We start from the raw sequence: 24560 nt of genomic DNA, 5'->3' as shown, positions 1-24560 counted from the left end.
GAATCTGTCTGGTAGGTCTGGTTTCACATTCTTATTTTACTTGGGAAGTGTCCAATGAGTTATTCTTTGGCAGAATTAGACAGAAAAAAGAATAATGACTCACATAATGAATAGAAGCAGTAAATGTTGGTTTTAAGGGGGTTCCCGTGTTGAGAAATGCATTTGAAATTAATTTCTCTTCTTAGACACCACATCATCATTCATACTGTACTTCCTCAAGCACTCTCTCAGTTTGCTTCCACAATCTCTGAATTTAAATTTCTTGGAGGCAACATAGTTTTATTTTTATTTTTTAAAAAATAGACTTATCTATCCTTTGTTCTGTTCACATTGACCACAAATCTTCAAAAATGCATTTAATATAGTGCTGTTTTCTGTAGGAGAGCTAGATAAATTTAAAGAACAAAAATGAACTGAGAGATATTGTTTAGGTGCTTTAAATTTTAGGATGACTTCCTTTAGAAATTACTTTAGACTTTAAGAAGTGAAACCCTTTCTGGATCTAACACTGAAAAATCTCTCTTGAGCTTTTTTCAAAAACATGACTTGGCGAACAGTGCTGTCACACATTCTTGGAATTTGCTGATGATTAAATTGGATAAATAAATGTATGGTGGGTGTCCACAGGGGAAATGACAAGATTATTACAGTGGTATGATTAAAGTCTCGTACTCTTGTGTACGTATCAACCTTGCCCATACTTACAATGGGTAGTATTTCCATTACAATGCCACAACCACTATCTAGATTTTTTAAACCTTTCCTGTTGATGCCACTACTCATAGATCTAAATCAGAACTACACAACTCATGGCCCCAAACCCATCTGAGTCCTCAAAAGCTTTGGATATAATGCCTATAACTCAGTGGTGGGATTCACATTTTTTTTACTACCAGTTCTGTGGGCGTGGCTTGGTGGACGTGGCAGGGGAAGGTTACTGCAAAATTTCCATTCCTTCCCCACTTCATTAACCTGCTTTCCAGCTCCGTTCTCCTGTGCAGGGCAACCAAAGAAGAGCCAGCCAATCAGCTGGGACTTGGGAGACAGAGAATAGATGGGGGCGGGGACAGACAGAGGTGGTATTTGCCAGTTCTCCAAACTACTCAAAATTTCCACTACCGGTTCTCCAGAACTGGTCAGAACCTGCTGAATACCACCTCTGCACTGGACACTGTAACCATGATAGACACATGTCAGTGGCCAAGCATCTGAATTTGGATCATGTGACCATGAGGATGCTGCATAGGTCATAAATCACTTTTTTCAGTGCTGTTGTAACTTCAAATCAAGGGTCTTCAAACTTGGCAAGTTTAAGACTTGTGGACTTCAACTCCCAGAATTCCTGAGCTAACATGACTGGAGGAGGAATTTTGGGAGTTGAAGTCCACAAATCTTAAAGCTGTCAAGTTTGAAGACCCCTGCTTCAAATTGTTACTGAACAACTGGTTGTACAGGACGAACTGTATTTGCTTTCATCTATTTGAATTAATATATAATCATCGATAAAATAAAATCAATGTTTTATTTTGTCTCTATCCTACCCATTTCTTTATTCTGGTCCTGCCTGGACTCGTGTGCCAGTCCATGCCTGAATATTACGCTGGATCTAAAAAACATGGCCTCTTCCTGATGACTACACTGTTAATCATGCATTTAAACTTGCAGCAAACTAGGGGCAGTAAAATCCTAGCGATTGTTCTGCCCTGATAGTGTGCCTTGCAAATTATCTGACCCTTTGTTTCCCATCTGGCTCGGAAGAGGCAGTTCTGCTTTCCCTTGATTTCAATCTGGAATTTCCCACCGGAGTTCAATCTGATGACTTTGCTTAAACCACTTTATCAGAGTCATCAGATTCGGTTTCTTTTCCTTGGGTCAATTCAGAGTTTTAACCATATGCAAACGGGCATCGTTCCCAAGGATTTCAAAATAGTCTCCCGAGAGTTGCTTTCATTGTAAGCCATTACCGTTCTCTTTCTTTCACAAGGATATTATCTCTGCTTAGTCTAGTGAAGAGAAGGACCAGGGGAGACATGATAGCAGTGTTCCAATATTTGAGGGGCTGCCACAGAGGGGAAGGGGCCAGACAAGGAATAATGGATGAAAACTGAATAAGGAGAAATTCAACCTAGAAATAAGGAGAAATTTTCTGACTGTGAGAGCAATCAACCAATGGAACAACTTGCCTTCAGAAGTTGTGGGAGCTTCATCATTGGAAGCTTTCAAGAAGAGATTGGACTGCCATCTGTCACAAATGATATAGGGTCTCCAGCTTGGGGGTGTGTGTGGACTAGATGACCTACAAGGTTCTTTCCAACTCTGTTAATCTGTACCTACTAATTTGAAGTGTCTAGACAGCACAAGATTAGGAGAGAAAACCTAAGTATTATAATGTATAATTATAGCCAACAGACCCATTTTTCTCTTGCTACGATTCAATGACCTTGAAGACAGTCAACCATTTTGCAATCTTTCTTTTGATGCATTTGAGAGTTTGCCATTTTTCCTGACCATCTCCTACCTACATTGTATAATCTATATTGTATAACTGAGAAGGTGACGATGTGGTGGCTCAGCAGTTAAGATGTTGGTTTTGTGGCTGGAAAGCCAGCAGATCAGGTTCGAGACCTGAGCGCCATGAGATGGGGTGAGCGCCCATCCTTGCCCCAGCTCCTGACAACCTAGCAATTTAAAAGCATACAAATGAAAGTAGATAAATAGGTACCAATTCGGTGGGAAGGTAACAGTGCTCTGTGACGTCTTTCTGGCCACATGACCAAGGAAATGTCTTTGGACAATGCTGGCTCAATGGTCTTGAAACAGAGATGAACTCCGGCCCCTATAGCTGGCATAGTCAAGTTCCTTTTAAAAACTTTTTAAATCTCCTATATTGTAATGAATAAGGAAGATGACTTTGATGGATATATGTAAGGTTCGTGGTCAAGGCGATAAGGGTAAACATTTTTTTAAAGTTCAGAACGTCCATTCGAAATTACCTCAGACAGATGCCTCCTTACTTCACTGAACTATAAGAATGAGAAGAAGGTTCAGCTGCAGAACCAAACATGCAGGTTTCTTTGTTCATTGTGCTTTTTCTCCTTTCTGTTCAATCATGTCCGATTGTCGAAGATTGCCTGGACAAGTTCCTGCAATTTTCTCGGCAAGGTTTTTCAGAAGTGGTTTGCCTCCTTCCTAGAGCTGAGAGAAAATAATGGACCAAGGTCACCCACTTGGCTTTATACCTCAAGGTGAGATTAGAACTCATGCTCTTCCATGTTCTAGCCTGATTCCTTAACCACTATCCCACTATCCCAACCACTATCATTAGAAGTGTACAACCCAAGCTTATACAGAACTAGTTTAAGCCCTCCTGTGCTTAGTTTATTTTCAGGTCTACTCAGGGGTAGGATTCTACAGGTTCGCACCTATTCGCTAGAAACAGTCGTTAACATTCCAAGCAGTTCGGAGAACCGGTTGTTAAAAAATTTGAATCCCACCTCTGGTCTATTCTACCTAGCCCAGGGATGGATAAACTTTTTGTCATTGTGGGCCAAAAGTGCACTTGTGCCTGCACCCATAATGCAATGCACGAGCGACCTCCCCCTGTGCTCCCCCCACCTCCTGCACATGCATGCACATGTCTGTTGGCTATAATTATACATTATCCCCCCACGCTCCCCTGTTCCCCCTGTGCATGCACACATGACCCCCCATGTTCCCCCGCACCCTGCGCATGCACATGCGTCTCCCACATGCGTCTGCCTCCTACAAATGCATGGCAGATACCCAAAAATCAGCTGGTTGGCGAGAGGCGCACACGCATACGCAGTGGAATTGAACGGGGCAGTAGTGGGATTCAAAAGTTTTTTTACTACCGGTTCTTTGGGTGTGGCTTTGTGGGTGTGGCATGGCTTTGTGGGTGTGGATTTGTGGGCAGGGTGGGGCTTGGTGGGCATGGCAGGGGAAGGATACTATAAAATCTCCATTCCCTCCCCACCCCACTAACCTGCTTTCCAGCTCCATTCTTTTGTGCAGGGCAACAAAAGGAGACCCAGCCGATCAGCTTTGGACTCCGGAAGCAGAGAATAGATGGGGTGGGTGGGGCAGGGGTAGGATTCAATTTTTTTAACAACTGGTTCTGTGGGAGTGGCTTAGTTGGTGGGAGTGGCTTGGTGGTTATGTGGCTGGCTGGGTGTGGCCAACTCAACATCACTTACATCGAGGCATGCTTCTCCTCGCCTGGTCTCTCATGACTGTGGGGATGCTGCGACAGTCGTAAGTGTGAAAAATGGTCATAAGTGACTTTTATCAGTGCCATTGTAACTTTGAATGGTCGCTTCACACAAGCAAAGTACCAGCAAAGGAGGAAAAAAATACTCCAGAGAAATTCCTGAGACAGGAAGTCTAGTCCTGCCAAGAATGTAATAAGAGTTAATAGAGAGGCAGTTTCTGTAAGCAACACCAGAATGTTTCCTTCCTGCCTTCCTTACAGGATTAGGCCAGTAATTTCTCCTAACAACCGGTTCTCCGAACTCCTTAGAATGTTAACAACCGGTTCTAGCAAATAGGTGCGAACTGGTAGAATCCCACCACTGGGGTGGTATTTGCCGGTTCTCCGAACTACTCAAAATTTCCACTACCGGTTCTCCAGAACTGGTCAGAACCTGCTGAATACCACCTATGGAGCTGGCAGAAATGGCTCCGGCATGTGGTCCATAGGTTCGCCATCACAAATAGTCAGTCTAATAGCAATAGCATTTAGCTTCAATGTATATTGTTTTTAAAATTCTTTAGTTCTTCATTATTCGAAGAATTAAATCACATGCCACACTCCACAGTGGAAATATACTCTAAGGTGCATGGCTTGACATGGATTGATGGGCCAGCAAAAACTATCTGGAGGCCTTTACTCACATCTTCCTAGTGCTCGAAGAAAAGAGAGAAGTGGTGATGGCTCATTGAAAACAGGTCTAGGGTAACTCCTGCCAGCCAAGGCTCACGTGTACATGTCAAAACAGAACAATAAAGCTGTTCTTTAAGTGATTAGGGGTTAACGCAGGACATTTTTCTGGATTGTGACACTTGGATAATTTCCTATCACAGGGGTCTCCAGCCTTGGCCACTTTAAGCCTGGCAGACTTCAACTCCCAGAATTCCCCAGCCAGCTGGGAGTTGAAGCCTGCCAGACTTAAAGTGGAGACCCCTGTCCTATCAAACAAAAGCTAGCTGGAAGGGCGTGGGAGATTAACCTTCCTTCCAAAGATGTCAGATGCAGTGAAATCAACCAGACCAAACAAAAATGAGGGCTAGATTATTACTTTGATAATTCATGATTAAATAAAGAAATTCAAAGAAATGAATACAGTTCATCTCAGCTTACAGCCATTCATTTAGTAACCTTCCGAAGTTACAACAGCACTGAAAAAAGAGACTTATGGCCATTTTTTTCACACTTATGACTATTGCAGCATCCCAATGGCCACATGATCAAAATTCAGGTGCTTGGGCATCGGGCACATGTTTATGACGGTTGCAGTGTTCTCCTTTTGCGACCCTCTGACAAGCAAAGTCAGTGAGAGAAGCCAGATTCACTTAACAGCCTTATTACTAACTTAAGAACCGCCATGATTCATTTAACAACCATGGAAAGGAAGGTCGCAGAATGGGGCGAAACTCACTTACCAACTCTCTCACTTAGCAACAGAAATGTTGGGTTGAATTGTGATCATATAAGTTGAGGATTTGCAACCACAACTGAGCCCCAAATTTCTGCCGATTAGCAAGATATAGTTGTTAAGTGAGTTTGGTCCCATTTTACAATGTTTCTTGCCATCGCTGTTCAATTAATCACTGCAGTTAGTCTGACTTATTTGGTCATTAAGTGAATCTGGCTTCCCATTGCTTGTTGGAAACGAACTGGAGAGGTTGCAAAATGGGGATCACATGACCTGAGGCCAGCGCAACCATCATGAATACATACCAATTGCCAAGTGGCTGGATTTTGATCATGTGACCATGGGGAGCAGAGGTGGTATTCAGCAGGTTCTGACAGGTTCTGGAGAACCAGTGGCGGAAATGTTGAGCAGTTCAGAGGACGGGCAAATACCACCTCTGATTGGCCCCATCCCCATCTATTCCCTGCATCCCGAGTCCCAGCTGATTGGCTGAGTCTTCTTTTGTTGCCCTGCACAGGAGAATGGAGCTGAAAAGCAGGTTAGAGGGGTGGGGAGGAACCTTCCCCTGCCACGCCCACCAAGCCACACCCACCAAGTCACACCATGTCTACCAAGCCACAGAACCGGCAGTAAATATTTTGAATCCTACCACAGATGGGGAGGCTACAATGGTCGTAAGTGAGAAAAACATCCATAAGTCACTTTTTTTGAATGGTCACTAAACGAATGGTTGTAAGTTGAGAATTCCCAGTAGTGAAAATATTGAAATGTCAGTTGGTGCTCTATTTAAAATCCAAGAAAAAAAACGCTTAGGCTCCATTATATAGAGAAAAAAATATGTTTTACTGGAAATCAAGTGGCAACATCAAAAGAATTCTGAGTCGGAGGAATTGCACGTGAAAAACACGTATACAAAGTGATGGCAATGTTCCCGCCCACAATAATTCAAACTGTCCATCCAATTGAAGTTGTGTATAATGCCATGTGGGGCATCTTCAGGTAGTGATGCAGACATCTGCCCGTTGACCTTGGCCTATTTTGATAAAGAGTTGCGACTGCGCAGTTAGCAAGCAAGTAAGCATAAACAATAAAGTTTCCCCCCCAAGTTATATCTCTAAACCTCCAGCACATTTTCCACACCCACAAAGCCCAATTATTTCACCACCACCCCTGTTACTATGGCAGCCGAAAGATGCGAAGGAAAGGGAAAGGAGTCTTGAAGGCTGACAAGGGGTGAATGAATTCCCAGAACCCCTCTTGGTGTATTTCAATTGCAATTTATTTTTGTCACAAGTTCTTGCATATACAATAATTTCTTCATTCAGGGTGTTCCTAGCAAAACACTCCTGTTTTATAGTTATCAGCAAACAATAAAAGTATAGGCCGTATAAGAATATTACAAGTAAGCAGAAGAACAAACATATCACAGCATTTATATTATCACTTAGAGATAATGGCATACCTGTTTTTCCTTACGTGCAAGGCATCTCTGAGTGTAAAACAGAATGTCAAGTCAGACCTGGGGACTTTTGCTTGTTATTTTACTTTTGAACTAACGTTTGTTCTTTGCTCCTGAGTTTTATCTTCACACACATTGTGGCACAGAATATCAGAAAAGATGTCAGCAGAATTTAGATTGAGGCAGAGAGCTCCGTTTCAAAGTGTATTGAGGGAGGGAGGGAGGGAGAAAGGAAAGAAAGAAAGAAAGAAAGAAAGAAAGAAAGAAAGAAAGAAAGAAAGAAAGAAAGAAAGAAAGAAAGAAAGAAAGAAAGAAAGAAAGAAAGAAAGAAAAGAGGATGGAAGGAAGGAAGGAACCGGGGAAGGAAGGAGAGGAGGGAGGGAAGAGGAAGGGAGGAAAGAGAGAGGGTGGGAGGGAAGGAGGGAGGGAGGGAGGGAGGAAAGAAAGAAAGAAAGAAAGCTGGATAAACAGCACTATTGACTAAGTATGGAGACCTGGAACAATCTTCTTTCAAACAGTTAAAAGGAATAAAATAGTCAATCTTTTAGGGCTCTAAACTTTTAGTGTGTTTGAAATGAGTATTAAAACAAAGAGGCTACTTAACTAGTGCCAACACAACCGTTCAAAAAATTAAAGGTAAAGAATTTTTCAGATAACTGGATTTATGGGAAAGAATATTTTGATGGATGGATAGCTATGTTGAGGGAAGGGAACTCAATTCAATCTTGCATCGTTATCCTGGGACACGTATATCATTTGGAAGCAAACTCTATTGATAGCCTACATCCATTTTCCCCAGTAAGATATCTTCCATAAATGCTGGAATTGCAGGTCCTAAAATTCCCACCCAGCAAAGTCATGTTAAGTATATATTACAATACTGAGATCTAACACATATGGAAGGAATCAGCACCAAAATGAGAGAAATTGGACTAGACAGATTCTACAAGGATAATTCATATAAACAAACATATTCAATGTCAACCTTACAAACTAATCCATTGTTGTCCAGTTTAATTAGTTTAATGCTTTGGTGAATTAGCAGAAAGTTTACAGTTAGAAATTCTTAATTGTAACCCACAAACAAATTATGCTGATTTTTTTTTTGTAAATTTTATTTGAGTTTTCACAAAAAGAAACACAATTAAAACATCTTTTTTGAAAGCAGCATAATCCCGGGTTACATTTCTTCGTGCAGACACAATTTCAGGTTCATGCTCATTTTTATATTCTATTCCATATCTTATTACAATTTTACATATTCTACATAGCTTCTCCCCTCTTTTAATTTCCTCAATTTTATTATATTTATTTCATCTCAATTCAAATTATTATATTTATATTTTTTGTCTGTCCTGTTTCAATTGTCTATTATCTTTTCTCATTCAACAAAATTTCTCCTGTAGTTACTGATTGGAGTATGATGTCTTTATATCTTTCCCCTAAAGTTATAACACTCAATATAATACATAGCTTCCATTCGGATTCTGTTTGGTACATTCTTAAACTACACACAGTATTCTTTTTTAAAAAAAGAAAAATTATAAATGTATATAATTAAAACAACATTCCATTCCAATTCAATTCTATCATTAATATTAATATTCATTAAAGTCTTAAGATTTTTCATGTTACTTTTTAATTAAATATCATACCTCTATGAGAACAATTATTAGCTTTCCATAATCAATTCCCCCCTCTTCACTTATATTTTATAAAACATTGACTAATTAAATGTTCCCATTCCTTCCTAATTCGGTTTTCTCATTTATTTTATTTTATTTACTTTATTCACAAACATTTCACTAAGTTACACTAACCATTTTATCCCTCATTCAAATCATATGTTGTTTCCAATTTTCTAAAGTTATTTCTATTTCAAATATAACAACACAATCTCATGTACCTTTACAGAATCCCCCTTTCAGTTAAATTTTCACCCATTATCTCTAAATAGGTCCTGTTTCTTTATATCTTGCTCCAGACCTTTGTAACTTCTTTTCCTTTCCTTCTTCCCTCTCTTCTTCTCTCTCCCTTTTTACCCCCTTGTCTCTCTACCTCTATTTCTCTCTTCTGTATTCCCCTTTTCTGTTGCTTTCCAGTATTATACTTATTTTTCGAATTATTTTTCTTTTCTTTGGTTGTTTTTTTAAGTCTAATTCTCCATCCTCTTTCCCCGCTTTCCTTTTTCTTCCCCACATAGAGTTACTTGTTCATTAAAGATGGCTTCTTCTTTGTCCCAGTCTTCTTGTTTTGCAGTCTTTTCTTGTTGTTTCTCATAGTTCCAAATCTCCATTTCTAAGAATTGAAAAACAAAGCCAAAAGAACCCCTCCCTTCTTGTGCATCTTCTTTGTACTTTTTAAGTTCCATTTTCAATTCATTGAAAAGTGATGCCATTGTAAAAAAATTTAAACAACCACCCGATTGATTTTAGTCATTCAAATATAATTGCCAAAAATCCAAAAGTCACCAAGTAATCCAAATACACACAAACTGTTTGGTTTTTTTTTGCTCTTTCTTTTTTCCCCCACTTTCTCTTCCTGGGGTTACTATTTAGTTGCAAAGTTTCAGTTAAAATGTATCTTTTAGAAGTCATTGAAATTTTACTTTAGATTCTTTTAAAGTCTAGGCAGTCTCCTCCCTCTTCCAGATCCTGCCCTTATTCTTTTTCTGTCCCTTCCTGCTTATAGAAAAAAAAGTTTTTAATGTCCAGAAATCTTTATTGTCCCTTTGGCATTTAGTTATATTTTCAGCTTAATTGCCTATTGATGCCAAAGAGGATTTTTCCAATTTCTTATTCTTAATTGTCAATATAAGGAAGGAGAGAGAAGGGAAAAAAAGGCAAACCTTTCCCTTTTCACTTTCTTTTGCTGCTTCCGACTCTTCTTTGGGAGCGATGTTATTTCTTGTAAAATTTAAATTCCAGGGTACCTTAGTTATTGCTTTTTCAACTTAGCCCGGTCAGCCAAAACTTTTACTTCTTATCTTCCTCCTGCACGTTCTTTTCCGGTTGAGTTCTTCTTTGAGGTGGCCATTTCTGACCGCCGCTCCTACCGCCTTTGGGAAAGGGAGTTTGACCAGCTGAGGAGGAGAGATGCGGCTCTCCTTGACCCTGCTGGCAGTCTCCCCCTTCTTCACCACCTCTACAGGGTGGCTTAGCCCTGAAACCAGCCAGCTTGGGGCGCTCCAGCAGCGAGCCCAGGCAGAAACCGCGCACAATCACGGATTCCTGCCTGTCACTGAAGCTCTTCAAACCAGAAGTCCCAAATTATGCTGAATTTAATATATAAAATTGTAGTATCATTAACTAACAAAGTATCTCCAGTTTTCTTGCAGAAAATTAGGTAAAAGGTTGGAATCATAACAATATGTTTTCATGTATCAGTTTATGAAGAACTTTAGACTTATTGAGCTTGAAGTCTAGCTGAAAAGATAAAATTTCTTCGCTGGCGCAATTGTCATTCAAAAGTTCAAATCTTGGACTGAAGAAATAAATGAATCTTACTTTTATTACAATCAAAATCATGAACCGGGGAGCAATATGATTTTGTGTGAGTAAGGCAGAATTCATTGTTTGTAAACTGAGTTTCTTTAACATGGCCACTGTGATAAGTGTGTGTGTTTTGAACTCTTTTTTGCTTCTTTTTATTTTGTCTGCATGTGTCTGTGTGTCTATGTATACTTCATTATACGTAGGTGGGTTTCTTTTTGCCTCTTTTAGGACATTATAGCAATAAAATATCTATAAAATGTGTATTTTTGAAGCAATGTACACAGATAAACTTTTTTTCCTGTTTCAATTTGTGGATTAGCGTACATAAATCTCGACTTAGGCCAAATGAACTTGATTAAAACTATCCTCTAGCTGGTGTGGAGAAAAAAACATTTGCTGACCTAATTACCCTCAAAATTGGCTAAAACTACTCCAAATCCAATCTGAAATGGAATCACAAAGGTATTTTTCTCTACACCATCTATTACTCTTTTTCTCCATTTCTCCATCTTTCTATAAATGAAACAGAAGATGAAGAAAAACAACTGTCAGTTTCCTATCAGATTAAAGAATACCAGGGGAAAACGTCTGGCTTGAACCACTATTGGACTGGATTAAGGCTAACTAAGGCTACTTAAAAATGTAGCTAAAGAACACTTTATTTTATAGACTGTTGGAAGAAATATCCATCTGGTTCAGTTCCAAGTGGGGAGAAAGACACTGGAAATATGGAGGCTAATTGGAAAGCTGGTTTATTGATGGACAAGATCACATGGGTTTGAGGTCCTGGGTAGCTGACCACAGTGAGAGTTATTTATACCCTCTTTTTGGCCTTGCCCTTGAGCTTCCTGTTCCTGTGCAAGAAATGTATTCTATTGGTTGCTGTCAGACTCCATGGGGCCATGTGGGGTCATGTTTGTCTGAATCAAGTTTGGTTGAAGCCTGGAGGGTGATGCAATGTCCCTAGGTGGTTGTGCCATGTGGTGAGCTCTGCTGATAGATAATCCTGGAGAGGTATGTCTTAATCCCATCACCCTGGAGCTGAAGGTCTTTTGTCTTAGACTGGCCTAGTCCTTCTCAGTGGGCACCAAATATCTGCTGGGGGGCAGGGAGCTGTGGCTGAGTTTCTGTCTCCCTTAAGGTTTCCATTTCTCTTTTAAGGAAAATATAATATTCTGCCTTTTTAAATATATATTGTTATGTCCTGAGAACTCTAGGAGTTCTCACTCAGGTCCACTCACTTTGTGTGGGCGTTCTTCCCCCTTTCCTCATTGGTTGGTTCTCCCCAGCAGCCAGCTATAAAAGCAGGCTGCGGGGTCCAACCAGTTGCTGATTGCTGCGAGCCAGTTCCTGGCGTGGCAAGCACGGTCAGCCCTTTATTGTTATAATAAAGTATTGTTGCACTCATGCTCTGGTTCAGCCTCTCATTGCTCAAACTTAACACTGGCGATGAAGGTGGGATGGCTACCAGAAGCACCATGCAACCGCTGAGTCACTAGCCGCCGATCCGCAGCCCAGAGAGAGCGATCGGCCGGCGATAAGAGAAACGCTGATCCGCAGCCAGAGAGAGCGGTCAGCCAACAAAAAGAGCAAACAAAAGAGCAAACGCTGATCCGCTGACAGAGAAAGCGGCCAGCAAGCGATAAGAAGCGAACGCTGATCCGCAGCCAGAGAGAGCGGTCAGAATCGAAAGTTAGAAGCGTCTGTAGCCGCTTGTTAGCCCAGCTACAGGGAAAGTGAAGCGCTGCGAGCCGCAGCCGCTCAGTATCAGGCGCGAAATTCAAACGGTTGTCATTTGAATTTCAAACCTAAAAGGTACAGCACAGCGCTGTAGCCAGTCACTGACGCCCACTCAGGCGCGAATCCAACGCCATCAACGGCTAACAGCCTAACGTGGTTAACCCAGAGAGAAAGAGAGGATTGCAAACAGCCTCTCCTGAGCTGAAATCACTTGCCCACCACGGGCACTAAAACATTGTCTGCTGCCCCAGAGAGATTTTTTCCGCAGGTTGTTCAACCGGTCCCAGCACCATGAGTTCCAATCCAGTCTTCCCGGCGTTCAAACCAGACGAGGAGAAGTGGGAATCGTATAAGAACCGCTTTAATCATTATATCGATGCAGTTGGCCGGCGGATGCGGGGAGCATCGGAAAAAATCGTATTTCCTAATCTACTGCGGAGCCACCGTCTACGATACTGCCGCAGCGCTCGTGGCTCCTCGTGAGTTGAAAACGTTCCGTGGTCTGAGTTACTTGAAATTCTCACTAACCACTATTCCCCAGGCCCTCACAGATTGCCAGGAGATTCACCTTCCGTATGAGGAAGCAATCAAGCAAGGAGACCATCAATCAATATATGGCCGCTCTCAGGACAGCAGCACTGCATTGTGGGTTTGGAACCTACCTGGAGGACATGCTCCTCGATCAATTAGTCTGCGGGTCAAGGACCTCCACCTGCAAAGGCGCCTTCTCGCAAAAAAGACCTCAACCTCGCTCAAGCAGTCGAGGAAGCCTTGGCAGCTGAGCTGGCAACAAACTCAGCCACCGAAATCCAGGGCCCAAGTGCCAAGCTGACATCACTACCAGTCCACTCCGAGGAGGTGGTAGCAGAGGAAACCATCAGTGATGAAAACGAAGTCCACCGCCTATCCAACGACAGACGGCCGCAGGTAGGAGCCAAACAAGAAAACATCGGTCCACCCAAGCACATCACCCTGTGCCTAGCCTGTGGGGTCTCATCAGAGGGCCACCTGCAAGTTTAAAGGAGCCACCTGCAATAACTGCCATAAAAGGGGACACATCGCGAGAGTCTGCCAAGCCCCCCAAAGCGCAGCACAAAGGCACCCCCCCTCGCACTCGGGACCACAGAGGCAAGTATTGAACTGTCGCACGCATCACCTTGCCAAGCACACTTGCCACACTGTTAGTAAAATTTCTCTCTCCGTTTCCCTAGAAGGTAAACCGTGCTGCATGGAGGTTGACACAGGGTCAGCGCTCTCAATTATCTCGTGGAACACCCTTAAGAGGCTCCAACCAAGCCTATCCACTAGCCGGCTCCAGAGATGCCACTTTGGCCTGAAGGACTACCAGGGGAAGACCATTCCTGTAATCGGCAGAGGCAAGTTTCTTGTCAGTTTTAGAGCTTTTAAAGGTCACCTACCCCTAGTGGTAGTTAACGGCAATCTACCCACCTTATTGGGGCTCGATTGGTTTCCCCATCTCGGCCTAGGGCTAACAGGAGTCCATGCTGTCTCAACCTCAGACACTGACTCCTTATTCGCTGATTACTCAGATGTATTCAGCGAAGAGCTGGGGTGTTATAACGGTACCCCATCTCATTCTCAGTTGACCCCCAAGCAGTCCCAATCAGGCTAAAACCGCGTAGGGTCCCATTTGCTATTCGGCCAAAACTAGATGCGGAATTGGATAAACTATTAAAACAAGGGGTCATTGAGCCAACAGATTTCGCCAAGTGGGAGACGCCATTGTCACACCCTCAAAAAGATGGTAGCCTGAGAATTTGCTCGGACTACAAGACGACAATCAATAAATTTCTACAAGTTAGCGCTTATCCTGTGCCCGTCATCCAGCACTTATTACACACATTCGAACCAGGCAGCATTTTTGCTAAATTGGACATGTCTCAAGCATATCAGCAGTTCCCTGTAGATAACCAAACAGCGGAACTCCAGACAATTGTCACTCACAGGGGTGCCTTCCGATGCAAGCATCTCCAATTTGGCGTAAGTGTTGCCCCGGGTATTTTTCAATCCCTCATGGAGCGGATTTTGCAGGGCCTCCCTGGTGTAGTACCCTACTTCGACGACATCTTAGTCTCGGCCAGGGACAGACCCCAACTCTTCCAAAGAGTTCGAGCTGTGTTAGAGAGGTTCAGACAGCATGGCCTCAAGTTGAAAAAAGAAAAATGTGCCATTGCCACTAGACAGGTGGACTTTCTGGGTTATAAAATTGACGCCTCTGGCATTCACCCCTGGAGTCCAAGGTTAAGGCAATCCACGAGGCACCCACTCCAACCTCCAAAACTGAACTACAGGCGTTCTTGGGGCTATTGAACTTTTACGCATCCTTTCTGCCCCATAAAGCATCAGTAGCTGAACCCCTACACAGATTACTGGATAAAAAGTCACCATGGCACTGGGGGCACAAAGAAGACCATGCCTTTAACGCCGTCAAGTCACTACTCACGTCAGAGGCGGTACTTATTCAATTCGACCCTAACCTCCCTTTAGTACTGGCAGCAGACGCTCCCTTTTGGAATTGGGGCGGTACTAAGTCACAGGCTTCCCAATGGCGCCGAGGCTCCCATCGCTTTTTCTCAAGGGACGCTCTCTGCTACGGAGCGCAATTACAGCCAGATCGATAAGGAAGCCCTAGCAGCTGTTGCAGCCGTGAAAAAATTTCACGAATTCCTTTTTGGCCATTTTTTCGAGCTGGTCACGGACCACAAACCCCTCCTGGGCCTCCTAGCCGGGGACAAGCAGACCCCTCAAGTCCTCTCCCCTAGGATGACAAGGTGGACTCTCTTCTAGCAGCCTACTCCTACAGACTTATACACCGCCCGGGTAAAACACTGTCCCACGCTGACGCCCTCAGTCGCTGCCCCTTGCCTGCCCCGGCTGAAGACCCTGCTCCTGTCCACGCTATTTTCGAGATCACCCAGTTGGACCTACCCATCACTGCCCTGGACATTGCTGCTAAAACCAAGACAGACCGAACACTCGCCCAGGTGCTCGACTGGGTGAGGAGGGGGTGGCCGGGTGGCAATGTTGATAACAAATTCACACCTTTTAAGACTCGCATGCAGGAATTGTCAAGTCTGCAGGGCTGTCTACTATGGGGCACTCGAGTGGTCATCCCGGCCTCACTGCGTACCCGAGTTCTGGAAGCATTGCACGAGGGACATCCTGGCATCGTGAGAATGAAGGCGTTAGCACGCAGCTACGTGTGGTGGCCGGGTCTAGACGAGGACATTGTCAATTGGGTAAGTTCCTGCAACATTTGCCAGGAATCCCGTCCTGCCCCCCCCATTGCCACCCCTACTAGATGGGAAAACGCCAGCGCTCCTTGGTCCAGAATTCACATCGACCTAGCGGGCCCTCTGCATGGGAAGATGTTCCTAGTGGTCGTGGATGCCTATTCCAAATGGATTGACGTAGCACAGCTATCCACGACCACCACACTAGCAATCACCAACGTGTTAACACGCCTGTTCGTTACGCACGGGCTACCCGACTCCATTGTCTCCGATAATGGCCCACAGTTCGCATCGACCGAGTTCAGCCGCTTCGCTGCCAACCTGGGTATCCGCCACATTTTCACAGCCCCATTTCACCCTGCCAGTAACGGATTGGCTGAAAGGGCCGTCAGGACCACTAAAGAAGCCCTGGCAAGGTTCAACAAGGATGACTGGCACCACAAACTCTCGCGGTTTCTGATGAGCCAGCACTCAACTCCTTGTTCAGTCACCAATAAGTCCCCAGCTGAGCTCCTGATGGGCAGGCGTCTGAGGACTGTATTGGACAGACTACACCCACAATACTGCCCTGACTCTCCCCTCGCTTCCTCATCGGGGGTTAGACATTTTATCTTACAGGAGCCAGTTTTCGCGAGGAACTTCGCTGGAGACCCCCTGTGGATCCCGGGCGAGATCGTAGCCATCACCGGGCCGCGGTCGTATCGGGTCAGACTGGAGGATGGCCGCGTCTGGAGAAGACACATAGACCAACTGCGCAGACGCCTCAGCACCATCGCCAGCAGGGACCCAGAGGCACTAGACGAGGGGAGGCTTCATCCTCAGCCTCACATCCACATCACGCCCGGCGATCAGTTCACACCTACAGCCGGTTCCGAAAGCCCGATCCAGCCTTCGAGAGCACATCCCCAGTGATCAACCCTACGAGCCCAGGGCAGGCCCAAACCGAGGGGCACACTGGTGACACTTTGCCAACTCTGCCTTCCCAGGCAGACCCCGGACGGACAGACGATGTTCCAGAGCTACGCCATTCCGGGCGCCAACATAAACCTCCTGCCTACCTCAAAGACTATGCATGTTCGCATCTGGGGGGAAGGGGTGTTATGTCCTGAGAGCTCTAGGAGTTCTCACTCAGGTCCACTCACTTTGTGTGGGCGTTCTTCCCCCTTTCCTCATTGGTTGGTTCTCCCCAGCAGCCAGCTATAAAAGCAGGCTGCGGGGTCCAACCAGTTGCTGATTGCTGCGAGCCAGTTCCTGGCGTGGCAAGCACGGTCAGCCCTTTATTGTTATAATAAAGTATTGTTGCACTCATGCTCTGGTTCAGCCTCTCATTGCTCAAACTTAACATATATATATTTCTCACCCAACCTCTAGGAAGGGTGGGTGCTAACTTCCTACAAGACCACGCTCCTTTGTGCCTAAACACAGATTTGTGCAAGTACTGTCAGACAGTATCTCCGAAAGGCACACTTTGAGCTTGATTTAGAATTATGCCAGATTTAAATAGAGATGTGAAATAAGCACAAACAGTTGCATTTAATATCCTGAATATTATTCTCCCGCATTCACACACAATCCTTGCAGTACACCAGAAGGCGTCTGACAGCAGCACCTTTTCAGATCCACACCTTTTATTACTGACCCAGAACTCCCTTCACAATGTCTAATCTTGCACTGCAAAGTAATGAGCCAATGATGTATTTTAAGTGCAAATGAGATTGAGCAAAAGTCAACTCTAGGAAGGAGGCAATGGCACACCACTTTTGGAAAGTGGGGGGGAAGCTGCAGCGATGTGTCCAGACAGCTGCCAAGAGTCAACGCTGACTCAAGGACACACACACACACACACAAAATAATAATATGAAATAAAAATTAATGTACGGTACATTTTAAGAGAATATATCCGATCTCGTTTCAGGTTAGAGATGCTTTCCTCCCCAGTAAAATAGTCAGTATTCCTTGAGAAATAATCTTGATTTAAATAAACTTTAAAAACTTTAAAGTTGTCCCTGTGCCTTTAAAAGCTGTTTGAAGCACAGTGCTATTATAGAAGAAAATAATTTTTAACTACCTGCCATAAAACATGATTACCTACAAACTGCTGTTTGATGTAAAAAGACAAAAACCACGACTGGGAAGTCTTGTTTCCTAATGGCCACTGGTGATTATCCGCCATTCCTTTTATGCACTCTGGAAGAAAAAAAATCGGGAGTCTGAGAACAATTATACAGTTCATTTAGTGACCATTGGAAGTTACAAGAGCACCCAAAGAAAGGGACTTGTGACTGTTTTCCCCACTTAATGACCATTGCAGCATCCGATCAAAATTCAGATAATAATTTAATATACTCGTATTTATGAAGGTTGCCCTGGGATCCTGCGATCCCCCTTGGTGACCTTCTGACAAGCAAAGTCAATAGGGAAGCTTAACATCCGGGTTATTGGACAAATTGTTTTAAAGTCTGAGTTTTATTTTCCCAGGGAACTATACTCAGAGAAAGCCAGCGTGTCCCATAGCTTTAATAATTTTGTGGGGAGAGAATTTTAACAAACGCTTTTTCCTTTTCTAAGTTACTCATTTACTATAAAAGAAATAGAGAAGGTTGTCCTTCCCATCTACTGATTTAATTTCTTTCAACCTTCAGCACAGGTAGGTTGTCGCAGACTTTAATTTCAGGAATTCATTTGGTGGAAGAGCTGTGGCTGGGAGATGTGATGGCCTGCTGGAACCCTGCATTGCTTGTTGTGGGTCTCCAACTTTGCGTCTCCAACATTTCATTGAAGAAGACAAAGGACTGTCTGTCCTAACCGTCTTTAGGAGCTCCAGTCACTTTGCAGGAATGCCCTAACTCTGCTTCAACAGCAAGCCTTACATAGCATGAATGAGAAGATAAAGAGTAATAAAAGCCTTCTAATTAATCAAAAGATCCTGGTTAAGAAATTGTTGCTGGCTACAAGGAAACATTGCTACATACATTACAGGATAAGGAGCCCTTTCTCCAGGGGTGGGATTCAATTTTTTTAACAACCGGTTCTGTGGGCGTGGCTTAGGTGGTGGGTGTGGCTTGGTGGTCATGTGACCGGGTGGACATGGCTTGGTGGTCATGTTATTGGCTGGGTGTGGCCAACTCAATATCACTCACATCGAGGGACGCATCTCCTCGTCTGACCTCTCATGACTGTGGGGATGTTGCAACAGTTGTAAGTGTGAAAAATGGTCCTAAGTCACTTTTTTCAGTGCCATTGTAACTTTGAATGGTCACTCCACACAAGCAAAGTACCAGTAAAGAAGGGGAAAAAAACTCCAGAGAAGTTCCTGAGACAGGAAGTCTAGTCCTGCCAAGAATGTAATAAGGGTTAATGGAAAGGTAGTTTCTGTAAGCAACACCAGAATGTTTCCTTCCTGCCTTCCTTACAGGATTAGGCCAGTAATTTCTTCTAACAACCAATCCTTTGAACTGCTTAGAATGTTAACAACCGGTTCTAGCGAATAGGTGCGAGCTGGTAGAATCCCACCCCTGCCTTTCTCTGCAGATGGTGGGATTTTCCTCCTCCGCTTTTTAATCTGTGTACTCCAAGTCAAACATGTTTGGAGTAAGAAAGCCTGGTTGGAGACAACATCCAATCTGGGTGGGTCACTGGGACTACAGGGTTTAATCTTCTAATTAATTAGAAGTAAATAGAAGTAAATAAAAGAGTAAACCTCTGTGGCCCTGGGGATAGGGTCAGATTGGATCTTGCAGCATTATCTTGGGACACATATGCTTGCCTTCATTTGTGAAGATAACATCCTTTGCTGGTTGCATGGATTCTAGGGGTTCAAAGCTTTGCTTGAAGTTACCAGATTTGAGCAATGCCACCATGGCTTTAATTTCAAGAACAGCTCTCCAAGTTTTCCCTTTCAAGGCCGCAGCTGATGTGTGATAGAAGGGCAAGAATTTTGGCTGGTACTACCTGTGCTCGCTTTCTTCTCTACTGCTGGTTTCAAATTACATGGCCTCCATCAGCTGCTGAGATGGTCATGCAGTGCTTTTCCTGAACTTCAGTTGTCCTCATTTGATTGCATGCTGCAACCAATCATATCTCTCATCCTAGTCCCATTCCAAAGCTTGTGTTTCCTAGAATCCAACCAAATAACTTTCTTTTTTTCCAAGAAGCATGCTTTCTGGTACTTGACATTTCAGAAACGTCAGAAGAATGAAGGAAGATACCAACAGAAATGGAGTTTAGCTACTTGTTATCTATGCAAGGATGAGCAATCCATTTATTCCAGAACTATATCTCCCAGCATGCTTAACCACTACCCTTGCAGGCTGTGGATGGTGGTCATTATAGTTCAAAGGAAGGCCAGCACCACTCTGCTTCATGAATTGGCATGAAGTAGTTAAGTGATTTGAGATTTTCATTCCATTGACTACTGAGTTTAATTAGAAAAGGACTGCAACATTCCAAGTGGTCCACACAAATGCTAATTGACTGCAAATGATGAAATGTTATTGACTACAAGTGAAGTGTATAACACTCTCACTCACATACAAACTATTGACATTGAATACAGTCAGTATCTTGCATCTTTTCTTTGTAGGCTTTAGATCCTAGATTAGTCTGGAATCATTATCTAGTATCCTTGATTATTGATCACCTATAAATTCTGAGGTGGCCACAAGATGAATATTTCTTCATCCATTTTCAATTCCTTCAATATGGAAATTGAGAATAACCACCCTGCAGGCAATGATTCAACCATTACAATTTTAAGTAACTTAAAATGCACACTATCGGGTGGGAAGACAATTGGCTATTCAGAGCTTTGGGTTACTTCTGTGGCTAGGATTAAGACTACAAATATTCAGATGACCATTGGTTGGTCAGGGAAGAACAACTTTGCTGCCATCTGGTGATCATCCAGCTTTTTGCAATCTTCTTCTTCTTTTTCTTCAGCGTTTGTCTCGCGCTCGGGCGAGGTCCGCTAATGTCCTTGAGTACTGCTTCCACACCTCTCTGTCTGCCACGTGTGTCGGGTCTGCCTTCGCGATCTCTAGATCGGCCTTGATCGTGTCCATCCAGCGTTGTTTAGGTCTACCACGCGGTCTCGCTCCTCCGACAGTCACCTTCATTACAGATTTGATGATGGATTCTTCCTTGGCGCGGCTCACGTGGCCGAACCATCGTAGCCGGGACTGCCTCATGACCGTGGGGATGGGCACGACGTTGAACCGTCTACGCACTTCTTCGTTCCTGACGCGATCGAGTAGGGTGAGGCCTACCGACCATCGGAGCATTCGCATCTCCATTATCTGGAGTCTGCTTTCGACTTCTTTGGTCGTCGGCCAGCACTCTGCGCCGTATATGGCCACGGGGCGCACCACAGAGTTATAGATTTTCGCCTTCAGGCGCATCGGCATCTTCTTGTCACAGAGGACGCCCGTGACGGACTTCCATTTGCCCCACGCTGCATTGATCCTGGCTGCCACCTCAGTTTGTAGTAGGCCTTCTTCCCCAAGAGTAGTTCCCAGGTACTTGAAGGTGGAGGCGCGCGGTAGCTCCTGCCCGTTCACGTGGATGGAGCCTGTCATTTCATTGTCAGTGGTCAGGTATTCGGACTTCTTTAGGTTCAGCCGGAGCCCGAACTGCTCGAGGCGGTCGTGCCACTGTTGGACTCGGTGCTCTAGTTCAGCCTTGCACAGGTTGGCCAGGAACACATCATCGGCGTAGAGCAGCGTCCATGGGGCGAATATACCTTAAGAATATAGAAACATGAGTTCCCCATTACAAAACACAATATTTGGCACATCCCATAATCCTGGTAAATACACAGAAAGGAATTCTATCTAGTGCCCATATGTAAAAGGTTATGTTCTAAATGCTTAAAATATATAAAGGAGAAATACCTTTGTTTAGCATATTGTGGCAAATCTGACTGAGTTTTAACTTGCAAATTATTTAATTTAGTTCAGTGGAGGCTTTTCTTAAAAGTTATGTTTAAATTATTTAGTATTCTGCTTGCCCCTTCATAATCAAAATACAAATACAGGAAAACACCAACTGGTTTTACACAGGAATCTTCGTTGTCTGTCTCATTGGTGTTTTCTTTGATTAAAAACAGCCTACCCAGTCTATCTTGGTTGTTAACAGTCCAGTCTATTTTGGTTGTTAACAAATTCACAATCTGATCACAAGAAATTTCTTATTTCTAAAGCAGGTTTAAATCAGTTATATTTAAATAGATTTTTAACTGATAAGATGATTCAGATAGATAGATAGATAGATAGATAGATAGATAGATAGATAGATAGATAGATAGATAGACTGACAGACATCAAGGCTAACTCTTACTGCACTTCCAATCCATACTGCAATTATAATATTGTATACATAATTGTAATTATATTACAATACCCACACACAGTAAGAACTAATAGTCCTGATGTCATGCTTGCAACGCTGAGAAAAGTAAAGGCATTTAGAAACCAAATGAGAAGTAAGATAGAGTACTAATATCAGCATGTTCATGCTTGATCTGTGTTGTACAAGATGAAAGTAATCAGGGTCATTGCTTGTTATAAGGTAAACTGTTCCAATATAGGAAAACTTAACCATAAAACAGCAGGAGGATTTGTGGAGTGATTTTCTTCATTTCTTCAAAAGTGCTTGTCCCAAAGGAAGACTAATTGGGTCTTGCCTCCCCTGATGGCAATATGTACCAATTTGCTTGCTTTCTCCTGTCAAAGGTTCAGTTTAAATGCCTTTACAAATAAGAGAGTGTCTTTTTAGTTACACAAAGATGCTAACTCATCAATACATTTTAAAATATATTGCACTCAAATACACTTTGTCAGTGGGAATCTACTGAAGTCAAGCAAAATTATGCTTCTTCAGCAGTCTTATGAGCTATTCCTGCCCTGCTTACTAACAACGGGAATTAGTTGCCTATCCTGCAACATGCAGAAATTATGCCCATGTCAAAATTTTGTGGTAAGCAGCACTATAAAACTGAACATTGCACATATGATTCATGGGTAATTCCATGATCATGCAGATAAGATTTAGTACAGAATTAACATGTGTAACTTTCTATGCTGTCTCAGTAGATGTACAATTTCAGGCAGGGCATTTTATAATCTTTCCCAGGTAGAAACTAGGAACTGGTAGAGATGCTTATTCTTGGGGTACACCTGCATTTCCCTGGGAACTAGTGATATAACTGTCCTTTTCCCAATAGCTTTGTATTTTTCAGCATTGTTCAATCAACTGTTTTTATTGCTTTGTATACACAGATAATTGTCAACTTGCGACCATAATTGAGCTTGCAATTATGGTCATAAGTCTTGACAGTTGTAAAGTGAAACGCCCAGTGACCAGACCTGATTTTTACAACCTTTTGTGTGGCAGTCAAGGTATATATAAACCAAATACCGTGGTTGTTAAACAAACACAATAGCAATTGAGCAAACCCTTTGTTTGCTCTGGGGCAGTTTTTTCCAGGAACCAGAAGTAAACACTGGTTTTCAATGTGGTATCACAATCACATGATCCTATGGGGTGCCACAAATAGTGGTAAATGCAGACTGGTTGCTCAGCAACCAGAATATGCTCATGTGACTCTGGGGAAGGGAACCTGGAGGTAAAACTTCAAACCTGAATTGTAAGTAGCTTTTTGTGGGGCGTCCATCGTAACTTCAAACAGTCACTAAGCAACTGGTCAAAAGTTGACAACTACCTAGAGATCTATTGCAGAAGGCAAGTTTTCCCCCCCTAACCATGCCTTTCCAAAAAAACAGGCTGCAAAACAGGATCTGAGGCAAGATGGCGGATGAGGCATATATGAACATAAAGGAGAATACTCATCCTAGTTCATAATTTTGCTGCCCTGTTTCGGACCGATTGCAGTTTCCACATTTTTTAAAGGCAGGTCCACATCAGGGACATCCATACAGGAGAGAGAGTATAAAATAAATCAATAGGGTAGGTGCTTATGTGATTGAAGCACCACCCTTTTAAAAAGGGAATGGTGTGAAAGATACACGTAAACAAGGAATGGGGTTCCCATCATGTGGATGTGGCGGCCATCTTAACCACAGATTTCTCTGGCCCCATGTATTGCATTCACAGCATTGTAAAGTCATAACCCCGTGCTTTAAACTTTGGCTTCAAGAAAAGTGCAGAAATGCTCAATTAAACATTATTATTTAAAAAAAAAAACCAGGTGTAGATCTCTGAAGCAATGGGACATTCGGTATTATTTTTCTCAAACAGTATATTAGTGGACTTTACTTCTAACACCTTCACTTTTCTATTGTACACAAATGTGCATTCCTATTTGTGGATTTCAGAGAATGGGCTTTTAGCATGAAACAGTTTATATGGTATGACAAATGAAGCTTCTAAGATGCCACAGGATTGTTTGTCTTACAACAGATTAGCACATAAGCCCTGCTGTGATTTGCATCTCAATCTTCCTTCCATATTATAATATTTAATGTGCTCGGTAGAAGAAGTTATGAAATAGACAAGATGATAATCACATTGACTGTTATCCCAATAGGTTGATTTGAAGTAGCTACCTTTTTGCCTTGATGCGGTTCAGTTTTTGAAGTGTGATGTCATCAAAAGGTTGAGAGACACAGCGTCAACTCTCATGGAAGTCTGCACACTTTGCCGTATGAAAGACTGGCCATCGAAAATGTAAGAAGAGTAAATGGTAGAGAACATGTGTTAGAAGTAATGTTTGCTTAACCAAGGTAATTGGGACTGGAAGTCCCATTGCTAAGCAATGCAATCATTATGAGTAATGTCATGTGACTATGACAATTAGCATTAGCAGTTCTAGCAGTCCCCAAGTGCTACCACACTCCCCTCACACACTCATACACAGCAAGAGTTCTACAGGCATTTCTTCGACCCACCCCCAAAACAAGTTATCAGAAAGCATCCCTGTTGCTCA

Source organism: Pseudonaja textilis, chromosome 4 (genome assembly GCF_049901715.1).
Source record: "Pseudonaja textilis isolate UNSWEBS1 chromosome 4, rPseTex1.2, whole genome shotgun sequence".
Classification (NCBI taxonomy): Eukaryota; Metazoa; Chordata; class Lepidosauria; order Squamata; family Elapidae; genus Pseudonaja; species Pseudonaja textilis.
This window is presented reverse-complemented; position numbering follows the sequence as displayed.